This window comes from Typopeltis vanoorti, chromosome 9, assembly GCF_054136105.1.
Source record: "Typopeltis vanoorti isolate ZY-2024b chromosome 9, IOZ_Tvanoo_1.0, whole genome shotgun sequence".
Lineage (NCBI taxonomy): Eukaryota > Metazoa > Arthropoda > Arachnida > Uropygi > Thelyphonidae > Typopeltis > Typopeltis vanoorti.
In genome coordinates, this window is record NC_143557.1 from 133,169,397 (window position 1) to 133,182,032 (window position 12,636).

Here is a 12,636-nt window from a genome sequence, read left to right on the forward strand (position 1 = left end):
TGTCTGAAGCTATTATAGTTCTGGCATATAGCAGACTAATATAGTTCGATTCCAGTTGCTTATTTGAGGAGGCGACTGGAATCACACGTTCGACGATCATCCTTTAACCTGTCTAACGCCACGGATGCAAACGCCATTTCCAAAGGACTACACAAACCATTATCGAAATAAAAGCTACGAATTTCTCAAAAGCGCTAAAAATCTAGCTCGCTACTGATCTTAGTGTGAGAAGAATGATGTATTGAAAACTTGACAATTATTATAACCTACATTATCGATTTGTCTTCTCCAGTTTCTATTTAATTATTTGCTTTCCCATGTATACTGATGACTCAATTAATTTTACTATTACCAGTTCTAGCATTTAAGTCTTCTATCACCACTAGGTAGTCAGACTTATTCGCTGCTTTCGTTATTTCTTGCATGAGTAACTAAATGCTTTCATTACTCTCTTCATTGCCTCCCACCAATGCAGGATACTCTAATAAGTCCGATACCTCGTTACGATAAGCACAAACGGGCGTGACACCTCCAACGACTTATCGAGGGAGGGTATTCTTCCACTACACTAAGGCGGCGCTACCATAGGCAACTGCCTAGGGTGCAAGCCAAGAAGGGGGCGCAAAACTTCAAGCTATGCTTTATTCATACTTTACTAAAATATCAAAATTAAATAGTGATATATGATTTAGGTATCGATTCTTTTCCCTTATCCCTCACACATCACTCTATTTTACTATTTAACTCTTGGTTCTTTTTTGTTCCTTACCTAAATGATTCGAACTTACTGCTATTTAAAATTCAGTTAAGATAAATATTTTAAAACGTTAACATTTTGAAATATTAAATTTCGGTATTTTATAACTTTTTTTTTTCTTTGTAAATGAATTATAACAGAGAATTTTCAAATTAATTAAAAAAGAAAATGAAAAAAAAAACCTATTAAATTACCTATTAATTTAACCTGAAAGACAATTTTATTTTGTTTAATGTCAGTGAGAAACATTTTAGTTTATGAAATAAGGAACGCACTTGTAAACTTTGCCTAGGGCACAAAATAACCTGGTATCGACAGTGACTACACTCAACCCACCGTCACCACTACTCAATCCACCAACTATTTATTATTATTAATTCAATTCTGATTTGTATTATTCTTTCATTTTAATGAATATAATTAGCTGCTTTATTTTTAGGGATGTATGACTATCACATTGCAGAATGTATCATTTAGTTTATTTTTTGTTTTATTTTATTTTTCTCACGGAAGTTAGTATTTCCCGAGTTTATTTCATAGAACCCTTTGTCCATAAATTACTGTAATTTTTTCTTAACATTTCCGTGATTTGTACATGCTGCCATCTAGGAGAAATGGAAATAAGGATTATTTGTTTATTTTTTTTTCTCTCTCTGAATCGTCAGAAATAAGAAAATGAGATATACTTTTTTCTCTCCTCTCCTCCGTTATCTGATTTTAAGTAATTATTTTTAACAGATGGATATTATTTTAATTGTTTAGAAAACCAATTTGTTCCATCTGTGATTTAGTACGATAAGCGCAAACTGGCGCGATTTCTAGTTTTTTGATTGATCATTTGTGTAGTTGTTGATGAACTGCAGGAGTTGTGTTTTGAGACATTTGCTTTTAGTTTTCTTTAACGTCTACTGAATAAAGAAAATCAAGAATTCTTTGGCAGTTTCCAACTTAATTAGAAGATATTTTTTTTCCGGTTCGAGTCTAATCACGGTAATTTTTCGTTTCATTTCTGAATTTATTAAATTATGATTGCATGATGTGCTTGCAGATTTTTTTTTTCTTTAATTTAATAATCCAAATGGAAATTAACATTATTGTGATGTAATGTAAATTAACAGTGAAAAGTTTTGGATCCTGGAACTTCACATGGCAAAAGTGAGAATGATTTTGAATGAAAATATTTCATTCTGGCAGTGATTTCAAGACGTGTAATTTTCATAGCGTCCTAAACATATCACAACTAGCTTTCAGGGTGTTCACATCAGTCAATATCAAGTACAGTAATGATGTAATAAAATGTATAAAAAGTTGCTGCTCACAGCTGACACTCACGAAGTATCATGGTAATATTGAAAATAATATACTAGCTGGATTGAATTCTCCAGTTAATAGAACAATATTCAGTTAACAGTACTAAATGTGTTACGAGAGAGTTGAAAGAGGAAGTAGGTGAGTATAGCGGCGCACCCAGTAAATTGTCCTTTAGGAGGCGAGGGATCACTGCTGTAGGAGCATATTTGCTGTTCAGAACACCTTTCTCCTATGTATAGATTTTTAGTAGAGATCAGTTGTCTCATAGTCCGCTACCACCCCAAATATTTCAGTATGGCATTATAAATGTTTTGATTGGAATGAATGAAAAAGAATAAAAAAAGAACAGGCTACTTGATCTTGAGAAAGCTAATATTATCACACAAGGTGTTTAGGTGATAACCAAGCTGAAGAGTTTGATTGCCAATTAAGACTTAAAAACAATAAATAACTAATTATCAGCCATTAAATAAAAGCCATTTAAAGAAACTAATTTAATTTTTATTATGACAATTTGACTGCATTTTGTTGGAACAAAAAAAAAAAACAAATTGTTTGTAAGAAGAGCAGAGCTGTAGAGTCCTGAAAACAAAATGTGTATGTGGGTAACATAAGCACAGTAATCAGATATACTGTAGTTTACTCACTTTTTTTTTTTTTGTGGGAAGTTAAGAGCAGCTATTTCTGAAGTTAGAGCTTCAGAAATAGCTGCAGTAAGATATTAAAGATTGAATAGTAATGAACATGAAGGTGGCTAGGTTTAGAAACTTTATCACTTTTCAGATCAGACTGGCTCAGAATTCAGGTTTATGACCATTATTATTATTATTATTTACACCATTTCATTTCATTCTCATTTTTTAGAAATATAAGTTTGCAAATACTATAAAGATAAATGCAAATTTTTTATGTATTTAAACTGTATAAAATGATATGATATATGTATACCTGAATGATTAAAGACTAAAATGTAATTATAAGAATTTGAAAGATGAGATTTAAGTATACTGTAAAATTCTAGTACATTATATGCTAGAATAAACTGTAAAATGTTAGTATTTCCTATACTAGTAAATTAAATATGTTTTGCTACTACCAGTAAGCAGCAAAACAGATTCACTGGAATTCAAACATAAGCCCTGATTTGAATTCCACTAAGCTATGGATATTTGTGAAAATCTTTAGGAAGATGAGTTTCATTTCCTGGTGTGAGTATCACCTTGCTTATTGGAAGACTGAAGCATGAAAAAAGATTAATTTGTTTCAAGAGTTTCATTCTCACTTTATCCAGCCTCTGTCTCACCAATGATATTGTATTCTTAGTTTTCATCCTTTCTTGTGTGGGTTATAAAATCAAATAAAAAGGCACTTTTGTTCTCCATTTACAATGCCCATGTTACATTTGCTCTTCAATTGGAAAGACACAGATTCAAATCCTCTCTAGGACATAAGGAACTTCATAAAAGCCTTTTCAACTGAAAGTGAGTTAACCAGTCTCATATAGTATTGACAGAGCTTCTTATCTTGCAAAACAGGGGAAAAAAAATAACACACACATATATATATATATATATATTTTTTTTTTAAATAATCTGAAAATCCTGGTCTAGAAACCAAATATGGAACTTTTCAAAACACTTAATGCCTCTAATGTGCGGGCCTCATTCAGCCATAATTTCAACAAATAAAGAAATAAAATAATAATGAGGCCTTCAGTAGGATGAGAGAGTTAAGATATCCATGTAATAGTGCATGTTTTTTTTTTTTTCTAATGAGTGCATGATGCTAAATGTATTTATTCTAAGAGTTGTATTAAAATTATATCATCCAATTCTTGGCATATCAAGGGATGCACAGAGACCATGATACCACATGAAAAATTTACATTATTACTCCAGAGTTTATTATCTGTCAGGATTAAGGTCGCCACCTTTTGGTAAGTCCAAAGAGGGACACACTTATCGAATATGAAAGTCTTCCGTTCCTCTAAATGTATAAAATGAAAAAGCCAAAGTTGAATATGTAATTCTAACCTTATAAAAAATTAAAAGATTGAATACATTGGTACCAGTATGAGTGATTTAATAATATTTGTATTTTAAATATATAAGTTGTCCCGCTTAGGTGCAATTCGGGATACTGAAAATTTTCTTAAAATTCATGATATCCCGCCTAATTCGGGACAGGTGGCAACTCTAGTCAGGACTCCAATATTTTAAGATCTTATATTTCATTTAAGGCATTAGTAATGGTACCAATGTTTTGGTCTCCTCTGCATATTCTCACTGCTATCCTGGCATCAAACACCATACTACAAGAGATCAGCTTTGTTTGCATACTTCCTGGAATACTAACAATGAAAAATTCCTTCCTAATATGATTTTTTTATATGATTCTCCTGTTGATGCCATCTGTTCATTATCCTGATATTATCAGAACTCATTCATATTTGTGGTTTCTAGTCTGATCAATAGTTTAATTTATAATCCTTCTCTCTGATCCAAGTGTCTTCACTTAAAACTTTTGTTAATTTCTTTCTTGTTCCACATAAATTTATTTAGCTCACTCCCAACCATTACCAGCATTGCATATTTGTCAATTTCCATATTTTTGTTATCTTCACTAAAAATTGTGTCTAAATAGATGAAATGTTTTACTTATTCTATAGGTTTTCCATTCGGGGTGCAAGTGATGTTGGTGTTTTCATTGTCCTTGCCTGTTTTCATAGTTCTGATTTTTATATTGTCCATTTTCATTCCAGTTTGTTACATTAGTTATTCAATTTAGTTAATGAATCCTGCAGATTTCACTGGATTTATTTAAGAATATAATATCATTTCATAAAGTAAGGACCTGAGGTCAACATAAAGAGCTGATACTTTTGATATTGGGTTTAATATTCCTTTTCATCATAATGTGATAGTGTGCATTCTTATCTTACATCAAAACATCTTCCTATATGCCTTTTAATTTTAATTGCTGACTAACAATTGAAATACAGTCAGTCCTCGACCTGTGACAGGGTTCCCTTCTCATTGTGAGTCGAAACAGAAACAGTTGTGAGATCAGAAATCACTATAAGAACCATAAGGATATGTTTAGAATTAATGTACCTAAATGCTAAAATCTTTAGTTTTTGTTATATTTTAAACTAATTTTACTCTCTTTTTTTTATATAGTGAAATACTATAGCATACAAATTATAACAAAATTATTATATATAATAGTATATTGTAATAAATAATGAAACATTATTGTACAGTGCTTCTATGTGTTTAATAGTAAATTAGTCAGGTGTAAACACATCAAGCAAGAGATTCTTTAAAGTTGCTTTATTTATTAGAGTTAGAAGACTAGAGCATCACAAATTCTTTAAATTTAAGAATTGCAATGCATTCTGAGGATGTTCGTTAGATGCATAACTTGTGGAAGGTCTGGACTTATCTTCATGGGATTAGGTGACAGCAAGAGTAAGCTTCTGCTTTACTTCCAGCTGTATTTTCCAGTTTGCATTTTCTTTTTTGATAAATTTTCTTTCTTATAACAACCAATTGCCACTTGCATTATTGTTTACTTTGCTAAATCTCTCCCCCTCCCTCCTATGTTGGGATTCATTTCCTCAAAAAACTGAATTGCCTTATTAACTATATAAGGCAATTCAGTTTTTTGTAAACTGAATTGCATGTAAATCACTGTAAACGTCTTTGGAACTTGGCATCTTTACAGCTTCGCTTCTAGTTTTTTTATGGCCTTGATTGAGAGCTTTTCTCCCACAAAGCTTCTACCAGCTGCTCTACATCTTGATTATCAACCTTCAACTTGAACTCTTTAACTAGCAGTAGTGTCACCTCACTCCATGCTGTACAGCTACATTCCCAGTACAGTATAAGATATTATATTTCTTCCAAAAGTCTCTCAGGGTTTTCTCACTCTTAGCAGCAGTATCCTGAGTAGAAGTATTTCTTAAGTAATATGCTATGAAGGCAGCAATAACACCATGGTACATCTGTTTCAGGAGTGAGATAGTAGTCAAAGAATGCGTTAATCGATTTCCATCATAAGTACAAGTGGCCATAAGTTCAGTCCTATTCATTCCAGTTTAAAATACAAGGTTGTCATGTGACAGTCCATCTAAGGACTTTGAAAAATTCAAGTATATCACTGTATATACATCTTCTTTATCTAGAGAATTTGTCACTTGTTAGTTGTATCAGGGGTATTTCATCCTTACATCATCAGGATGAAATATCCTGATAAACTGCTCATTGAATGTTATGTGTGAGAGTATTGAAGATGAATCATTGAAAATAACACATCTCCTAGATCAGGGGTGGGCAACCTTTTTAAGTGTGCATGCCAAAATTGCATATCTTTGATGCAAAATTTTCTCATGTGCCAACCGAAATTTTAGGGAACATATTATTATTTGGTGTCTTTTAAGTATGGGAGAACCTTTTCAAATAATCAAAATTCACACTAGAGCAGTAAAATCAAAGAATATTGTAAGAGTAATTATTGTAAGTCAGTAAGATTGAATGAAATTTGTCTCCATGATTTCAAATTTCATTCTGGGAGCGGCATACTCATCTATGGTTCTTAAAATATAGAACTAAAAACAACCAACAGTATAGGATGCAATTCATATCATACAGAACTAATTGCCATTAACACAGCACTGCAACATTTGGATAAACAAAACCCAAAGGAATTTATACAAGCTATTAAGAACTGCTACACTAGCCATCAAGAAATACTTAGAGACATAGCAAAAAACATAAACAAATTACATAAGGATTCCAAAATAAATTTCCAATGGATTCCATCCCATGTGGGATTAAAGGGATATGAAAGTGCAGATGAAGTAGCAAAAATGGCTGCAACATCAAGTGATATCACAGATTTTGATCTTTTTAAAACTACTCAAAAAGAAAACGTAAAAAGAATGATTCTCCAAGACTCACCACTGGTATTCAGCAGAAAAACCAGGAGCTACCATTAACTCCAAGTTTAATCACTGTGCCACTACTGTGATCTCTTGCTTCAAGACTGGCCACACAAGACTAATCAAGTTTAGCAGATATTTCTTCCAAATATCTGCTTTTCCAAATATTTCCAAATATTTTGCAGATGGGGAAAGACTTACAAAAGTCTTTCCCCATCTGCAAAATCTCTAACGAGGATGTATCACCTCTGCATTTACTAACTTGTATGAATATTTCTAAATGTGAACTTTATAATAACTCAGAAAAGTTGCTGTATAAAACACATGAATTTGACCTCTATAATCTGGCGTAATAATACTATGGGATAATATATATTATTATTAAGAGAGACCCCCAGGGAGTCAGAGACTCATCAAGGGAGGCCACATACTAAACACACCAGCTATCATACTCATTCTTAAATTCATTCACATTGCTTGCACTCACAACATCCAGTGGCAATCCATTCCAATCACACACCACCCTCTGAGAGAAAAATCTAGCCCTCACACCCTTCTTGAGATAAAAATCTAGCTCTCACACCCTTCTTGGCGGCCTTCATTCTCAGCTTCCAAGGATGCCCTCTTATCCTTTCCCCACCCTCCATAAATCAGAAAATTCCATCAATTGAAATCCTGTATGACCCTTTCAGAAGTTTGTAAGTCTCAATCATATCACCCCCTCTTTCTCTTGTTTGCTAGTGTCTGCAGTCTACAAATTCTAAATCTGTCTTCATAACCAGTATTCCACAATCCTGATATCAGTTTTAACACTCTCCTTTGTACTCTCTCCAATATATCAGAATCACAGTGGAGACCAGACCTCCAGGACTTGATAAGACCTCACTTGGACTACTGCGCACAGTAGTCCAAGTGAGGTCTTATCAAGGCCTTGTAAAGTGGCAAAATAACGTCCTTGTCTTTACATTGTTTGTTTCAACAATTTATCTAATTGCAATTATCTTTTGAGTTGTATTTGCAATCTTTGCCACATGGCCCCTAAACTTCAACTTCCTATCTATTACCACTCCAAGATCCCTAGCCACATCAGTTTCTTCTAACCTAATCCCATCAATATAATACGACATTTGATATCTAATCATGCCGAAGTGAATGACTTTACATTTAGTGACATTGAACTCACAACCATTTTCCCATGCCCACAATTCCAGCCTATTCAAATCATTCTGCAAAGACTGCATATCAGCAACATTCCTGATTACCCTACCTATCTTTGCATCATCAGCAAATAACTGTATGTTGCTTGTCAAATCTTTCCCAATTTCATTAATGTACAGATTGAATAGCACTGACCAAGCACTGATCCTTCTGGTACACCACTTGTTACGTTAAACCTTGCAGACTCAGATCCCCCGTATACTGCTTTTTGATATCTGTCAGTCAGCCTTCCTCTCATCCATGCTAATATTGTATAACCCAAACCCATTTTCTCCAATTTATGCAGCAGCCTGCCATGCTGTATTCTGTCAAAAGCCTTAGAAATATCCAAAAGTATCATGGTGTATCCATTCTCCTCGTCTAGTTCAATGGCAACATTGTTATAGAATGTGAGCAAGTTGCTAAAACATGACCTTCCCTTATTCACTGTCAACCTATTTCTGAATGTGGGCCCTAATCAATTTTTCCAAAATCTTCACCACCACCACCTTCTGAGGTACTAATTGCTCAGTAGTTGGATACATTGGTCTCTGCACCACCCTTGTGCAATGGAATTACCATACATTCCTTCCATTCCTGCAGAATCTTATCTGTTCTGAGACTGATATTAAACATCCTGGTCAGTTCAACTGAACACTCTTTTAGCACACATGCTGATATTCCATCAGTCCCTATTGCTGAATTTTTATTCAGTTTGTGCAACAGCTCTAATGCCTCGGCTTCACATACCTGCATTTCTTCATCTAGTGAAGAGGTAACAGTGAGCTCAATGTTGCATTCACCAGGTTGATAGCTTTTAACGAAGTGGGCACTGATTAATTGAACAACCTCTTCTGCATCTGTAACCCTCACGCCATCTGGATTTAGAAGAGTTATTCTTTCATATTCATTCTTTCTTTTACTTGCAGCATATCGATAGAATTCTTGTAGGTTGTCTTTAGCACGCTGAGCTTCTTTTCATAATCAGACTTTGTTTTCCAAACAGTTGTGACTATTCTAACCTGCTGCTTATAATGTTCATAACGGACATCATCCTTATGCGAACGGTATTCCTTCCAGATCATCCTTTTCTTACAAATCTCTTGCTTAATAAGATTACACATCCATTTGACTCCTACTATATTCGGTTGGTCATAATTTCCTATTTTGTAGTTCAGCATGTAACCTTTTCTGAATGGAACATTCATAAACTTAGTCACTTCCCAAGTGAGTACCACATGATCTTTCACCAACTGGAGGCAGAATAGTTACGTCTTTAGCTGAAATGCCCTCTGACATACAGGGTGTTCGGGATAAATTTGACATATTTATAATTAATTATATTTTTCCGTAAGTTACATGTATTAACACACACTTCTCTTCATTTAAAAGTTTGGACCCTTCTTCATTCATATACAAGATGTCAGAAAGGATGGATAGCTGGAACCCACCTGAATCATGGAAGAGAATAACTTGTATCATGATGATTCGTGCCCGCCATCAAAATAAGGATATTACGACTGCTGCCCAATGCTCCCTGAATACAGTAAAAACAATCAGGCATGAACTAGAGACTTGCAATGGTGACTACGAGGATGTAGCAAGAAGAAAGATCCCTAGCAGACGATCTGATTGCGTTCGTACAGCAGAATTCCTCGCAAATCTGCAGGAACAGGTGTTGAAGAACCCTGGCATTGGAATTCGGGCTTTGTTCGTGGAGTTGCTAACTGTAGTCAAGCCCTGGATAACAAGGGTAGCCAATGGTAGGCCGTATGTATGGCAGCAGGATTCGGCCCCTTGCCACACCTCTGGGAAAAGTCAAAAATGGTTGTCTGAAAATTTCTACGACTTCACCAGTCCAAATGTTTGGCCTCCAAACTCCCCAGACCTTAACCCCATGGATTATTTTGTATGGGGCGCAGTTGAAAAAGACACCAATCGCACTTCCAGTAATACAAAAGCCCAGTTAATGGATAAAATTAAAACAGTTTTTGCGGCCCTTCCCAGGGAGACTGTAGCATCAGCTTGTTCGAGGTTCCGAAGCAGAATTGAAGCTGTGATCGATGCTAATGGTGGTTATTTTGAGTAAATCTTGTTGATAGTATTGTAATTAACTCTGCCTGTAATGTTTTTTTGTCAATTCATTAAATTTAATAGATACAAAGAAGATTTTCTTTTTCCTTACGAAACTGTCAAATTTATCCCGAACACCCTGTATATATATATATATATATATATATAAAAGATTGAATGAATGTAAAAATTAGTGACGGACATTTTACTTAAGTCCTACCTGATAGTGTGGATATTTTTATTTGCCTTTGAGTGTAATTCTAGCTGCCATATACAGCCACACAATTTAAAGGTAAATAAAAATATCCACACTATCAATTTTTAGCATCAGCAAAAGAGTTAACAATAATTCTGAAGTTTTTTGTTTTTTGTTTTTTTATAACGATCTCTAAGGGTTTTTAAACATACTGAAGTTTCTGGAATAATATTCCAAGTCCTTAGGACCTCATTTTCTGCACTTCTCTCGGTTACTCCCCATCTCTAATCACTCCTTTTCAATATTTTCCAAGTCAGCTCTGAAAGGTCAACAATTTCTGCCTCCAAATTGAGCTACTTTGAAAATCAATCAACTGCATTTCAAAATCATCTGTATTTATCCACAAAAACATCTGCAAGCTTAATTAATCCAGTGTTATAGTGTCTGGAAACTTAATGAATTTTGCACTCTCTTCTAATTCTCTGAACTTAAAAATTCTTAGAGAGAACTGCTCAACAGTTGACACAATGATGTTTAAAAATAGCTTTCGAAGGTTGGCAGTCTGTGTTGTCATCCTTTTGGAGATTATTGATATATTTCTTTAGGTTTGGAAATTAACTAAATCTCTTGCTGCCTTCATCCCCCTTAAAAACTCCTAGTTTTTAAGAGGGATTTAGTTTCATTTCCAATGCCTTTATGTTCAAACATAACATCAAAAGCCTTTCCAGAGCCCTGTAGTTTAAGGTTCAAGTCATTTAAATGTTTGCAAAAATCTGCAAAAAACATCAGTTTACAAACCCACACGATGTCATGCATTTCTTTATAAGACATTTGTTAATTAGTCAAAATGAGATTTATCTCATCCAGGCATTCAACAAATTGTTTCAGAACAAGACAACTTCGATTAAGCCAACAACGTTGTTGTACATTATTAGTTCTTTGTACACCAAATCCACCTCATTCAATAAATTCTTAAATTGTCTTTTATTCAAAGCATGTGCAGAAATGTAATTAACAACCTTGGTTACTGTTTGCATCACTCCTGTAGGCCAGCTTTTGCACATAGTTTCCTCATGTATGATACACTTGAAAACCTATCAGTGGATGACCAATATGTTTTGCAAACAGATTTACAAATCCTCCTTCTTACCAATCATGCTAGGGTGCACCATCTGTTGTGACAGATACCACTCTTGAAATATCAATTTGCCGAATAGATAATTCGTTCATAACAGCTTTACATATTTCATCCCCAGTGGTACGCTCAGGTAATGTGACTAGATTAATCATCTCTTTTCATACTTCGTCAACCCTACAAAATTGAGTAAAGATTGCTAGCCTATCTGTTGATGTAATGTCTGTGCTGTCATCAACACGAATAGAAAAGAACTTAGATGAAGCCAAATCTTTTGTTAATTGTTTTACTGTATTCCTTTCCAACTTACATATCCTATCCTTAACTGTTTTTCTACTCACAGACAAATCTTTAATGCACTGAATAATTTTTACCTTTTCTGAAAGATTGTCAAGAAGGAAAGGAGCACATTCTAGCCATGCTTCTTTAATGTTATTATTATCATTATTACACCCTCCATGGAGTCGAAAGACTCATCGTGAGAGGTTCATTTCAACCGACATCATATTTATCATATAGAATCTTAAAATCCTTAACACTCCTTGCATTAACAACACACATTCTGGTAATACAGTCCATTCACTGACAATTTTCCATCTAAAAAATCTACTCTTCGCACCCTTTCTTTGCCACACTTTTAAATAACTTCCAGGAATGACCTCTGGTTCTTCCCCTCCCACCTTCTACTCTTTTTATAATCGCCTCTGGATTAATCTGATAAAATCCTCTCACTAACTTAAACATCTCTATCATATCACCCGCCTTCCTCCTATCTGCCAAACTCTGCAATCCACATTTCTTCAATCTCTCTCTCTCTCTCCATAGCCAGCATTCCAAATTCCTGATATTGTCTTAGTCACTCATCTCTGGAATCCCTCTCCAATGTCTCCATATCACATTGAAAACCAGGTGACCAGATCTGAGCACAATAGTCCAAGTGTGGTGCCTGACCAGTGCCTTATACAGTGGCACAACCACTTTCTTATCCTTGCAGAGTACTTCTTATCATAGCAGCACCACGATGT

The 12,636-nt window shown here is 34.4% G+C and overlaps 1 protein-coding gene across 3 annotated transcripts in view; it reads left to right on the forward strand.

The window, feature by feature from the left end:
* Positions 1-1,434: 1,434 nt before the first annotated feature.
* Positions 1,435-12,636, forward strand: part of LOC150103584 (uncharacterized) — a 242,367-nt gene continuing 231,165 nt past the window's right edge. For 2 of the 3 annotated variants that reach the window (XM_090398303.1, XM_090398302.1), the window contains exon 1: positions 1,435-1,747. The gene's annotated coding sequence lies outside the window, so the exon portion shown is untranslated. Of the gene's footprint in view, positions 1,748-2,170; positions 2,207-12,636 lie in introns of those variants that run through there. The other variant, XM_090398304.1, reaches the window with a different exon arrangement.